The following is a 3,391-nucleotide window of genomic DNA, read 5'->3' as shown; positions in this document are numbered from 1 at the left end:
CCGGAACTGAGAGATAAATGGTGGTGGTGTTGTGTTGGGGGGGAGATAGTTGGGAAAGTGGTAGTTGGATGAAGATGAGGGAGAAGATGATAGTTCAGAAGGAGCAGTGATGGAATGGGTCCAGAGGGGGGTGCCAAGTTTGAGGCTTGGGACTTGGGGCAAGGGAAATGAGGAAACTGTTCAAATCCACACTTATCCCGTGACGTGACAGCGTCCCAAGGCGGAATATACGGCGTTCGTCCTCCAGGTATTGGGTGGTTATGGTTTGGCACTGAAGGAGGCCCAGGACCTGCACGTCTTTGACGGAGTGGGAAGGGGAGTTGAAGTGTTCAGTCACGGGATGGTGAAGTTGGTGGGTGCGGAGTCCCAAAGATGTTCTCTGAAATGATCTGCAAGAAGGTGTCCTGTCTCGCTAATGTAGAGGAGACCACACTGGGTTCAACGGATGCAGTAGATGACATTGGAATTTGTATAGGTGAATTTCTAACTGATGTGGAAGTATACCTTGTGGCTTTAGATGGAGATAAGTGGAGTGGTGTGGTCGCTGCTTTTACCCTTCCTGCGGTGGCAGGGAAAGATGCCATTAGTGGGGTGTGGGTTTATTGGGGTTTGTAGACCAGACGAGGTGCTCGTGGAGGGAATGGCCTTTTCAGAACACTGATAAGGGTATGGAGGGAAATATACACCTGATAGTGGGGTCTGTATGCAGAAGTGGTGGAGTCTGATGTGTTTTATGCTGAGTTTGGTGGGGTGGAAGTTGAGGACCATGGGAATCTGTCCTTGCTGCGGGAGGGGTGGGATTTGAGGGTGATGGTGAATGAAGTGGAGGGAAAGGTGAACCACGTGGGAAGGAGACCAACTGGGACATTCTGAGGTGGAGTTGGTCATCCTGGGAAAAGATGTGTTTGGAGGCGGAGGAATTGGGAATAAGTAATGGCGTTTTTGCACGAGGTGGCGTGGGAGGAGGTGTAGAATTGGTTGCTGTGGGAGTCGATGGGATTGTAGTATATGTCTGTCATTAGTCTTTCGCTAGAGACGGTGATGGACAGGTCCAACAAGTGGAAGGAAGTTGCCAAGGGGTTCCAGGTGAATTTGACGTCGGGGTGAAAGATATTGGTAACGTTTGTGAAATGTTCAACCTCCTCGTGGGAGCAGGAAGTGGGGCCAATGAATTCATCAATGTAGCGGAGGAACAAGTGGAGAGAGGTGCCAGTGTAACTACGAAAGACGGACAATTCCACATATCTGACAAACAGGCAGGCATATGTAGGTCACATGCGGGTGCCCATGGCTACCCCTTTGGGTTGGATGAAGTGGGGGGATTGGACAGAAATGTTGTTGAGGGTGAGGAACAGTTTAGCCAGGTGGATGAGGGTGTGGGTGGAAGGGTACCAATTGGGATGGGGTGAGATGAAGACACAGGGGGCTTGGAGACTTTCGTCATGGCAGATGGATGTGCAGAGGGACTGGATGCCCAAGGTGAAGATGACGCGTTGTGGAGCCGGGAAATACAAGTCCTGGAGGATATGAAGTGCATAGGTGGTGTCACAAACGTAGGCGAGGATTTCCTGGACTGAGGAGAAAGGAAGGTGTTGAGGTAGGAAGAGATGAGTCGGGTCTGACAGGGGCAGGCTGAGACAGCAGGTCTTCAGAAGCAGGTAGAATCAGGCAGTGCGGGGTTCATGGACAATAGGGTTGGAGACTGTGAATGGGAGATTCCCCAGACATGATGAGGCTGTGTAGGTCTGAGAGATTAGGTGACATACTTGCAAGCATGTGCGACGGGGTGGTCGAGAGGTTAAGGCGATGGCCTGCTAATCCATTGTGCTCTGCATGCGTGGGTTCGAATCCCACTCTGGTCGCTGTTTTTGGATGATTACACCTGTCTTATTGAAATTGGAACTCCAATGGTCAGTTTATATGCGTCGACGATATTATAAAACCTCAAACAATAATTTGAGCCTGTTGTCTAACTGCATTAAAATGTAGATTGAAATGGGATAATGAAAAGTAACGCGATTTTCTTTTCCAAGTCAAGTTGCTGTGAACTTTTATCGTATGAAAGTGATCCAGGAAAACCAAATAACGACAGATGCGAAGTGCATGTTTAATGCAATGGTTCTTAATGAGTGTTTTGTCATGTGAAATCTGGAGCAGTTGGGTGGACGTGATTCATCTTGGGAGGAAGAGCGCAGAGAGACAGCACAAAATAATAGCGATATTTCAAAAGTGCAGGGGGTGGGTGTAGCGGCACAGAAAACTGGCTGTGAATGCACAGTCGAGAATTACCGATGTGGGTGCCGTGCATGGGCACAGACAGACTTACACATTGTTCTCGCCCTATCCCGCTTGCTCTCGCCATTGATAAAAGCTGGGCATAAGACACAGATAAATACAAGATGTGGGAAGCAAGCTCCCTCTCGTTATGCACACACTGGATGCATCACATTGAACTATGAACAACGGGAGAAGTCATCATGTTAACTGCAGGAAACGAACGTAAACTGTGGATCAATAACGACAGATTAATGCAGCATAAACATGACAAATGATTTAAAGTGTATTTAAATGCATGTCATTAACAGACATTTCGTACTAATACCCAACATGCCTTTCGTGGGAAATCATGTCTCACAAACTTGATTGAGTTTTTTGAAGAAGTAACAAAGAAGATTGATGAAGGCAGAGAAGTAGATGTGATCTATATGGACTTCATGCAGGACTGATTAGGAAGGTTAGATCTCATGGCACAAAGGGACGCCAACCATTTAGAAATAGAACTGGCTCAAAGGTAGACGGCTGAGGGTGGCAGTGGAAGGTTGTTTTTCAGACTGGAGGCCTGTGACCAGTGGAGTGCCACAAGGATATGTGCTGGGTCCTCGACTTTTGGTCATTTACATAAATGATTTGGATATCAGCATTAGAAGTACAGTTAGTAAGTTTCGAGATGACACCAGAATTGGAGGTGTAGTGGACAACGAAGAGGGTTACATCAGATTAAAACAGGATCTGGACCAGATCGGCCAATGGGTTAAGAATTGGCAGATGGAGTTTAATTAGGATAAACGCGTGGTGCTGCATTTTGGGAAAGCAAATCTTAGCAGGACTTATACAAATAATTATAAGGGCCTGGTAGTGTTGCTTAAGAAAGAAAACTTGGAGTGCTGGTTCATAGCTCCTTGAAAGTGGAGTCGCAGGTAGATAGGATAGTGAAGAAGGCGTTTTTTATGCTTTCCTTTATTGGTCAGAGTACCGAGTACAGGAGTTGGGAGGTCATGCTGCGGCTGGACAGGACATGGGTAAGGTCACTCTTGGAGTATTGCGTGCAATTCTGGTCACCATCCTATCGGAAAGATGTTGTGAAACTTCTTTGGGGTCAGGGAGTCCAGAA

General features: G+C 47.3%; 1 non-coding gene across 1 annotated transcript; it reads left to right on the top strand.

Moving 5' to 3' along the window:
* Positions 1-1,780: 1,780 nt before the first annotated feature.
* trnas-gcu lies at positions 1,781-1,862 on the top strand. Its single transcript has one exon. It is a non-coding gene; the product is annotated as a tRNA-Ser (tRNA).
* The last annotated feature ends 1,529 nt before the right edge of the window (positions 1,863-3,391 follow it).

The sequence above is a fragment of the Chiloscyllium plagiosum genome, chromosome 8, assembly GCF_004010195.1.
Source record: "Chiloscyllium plagiosum isolate BGI_BamShark_2017 chromosome 8, ASM401019v2, whole genome shotgun sequence".
Taxonomy (NCBI): domain Eukaryota; kingdom Metazoa; phylum Chordata; class Chondrichthyes; order Orectolobiformes; family Hemiscylliidae; genus Chiloscyllium; species Chiloscyllium plagiosum.
This window is presented reverse-complemented; position numbering and strand designations above follow the sequence as displayed.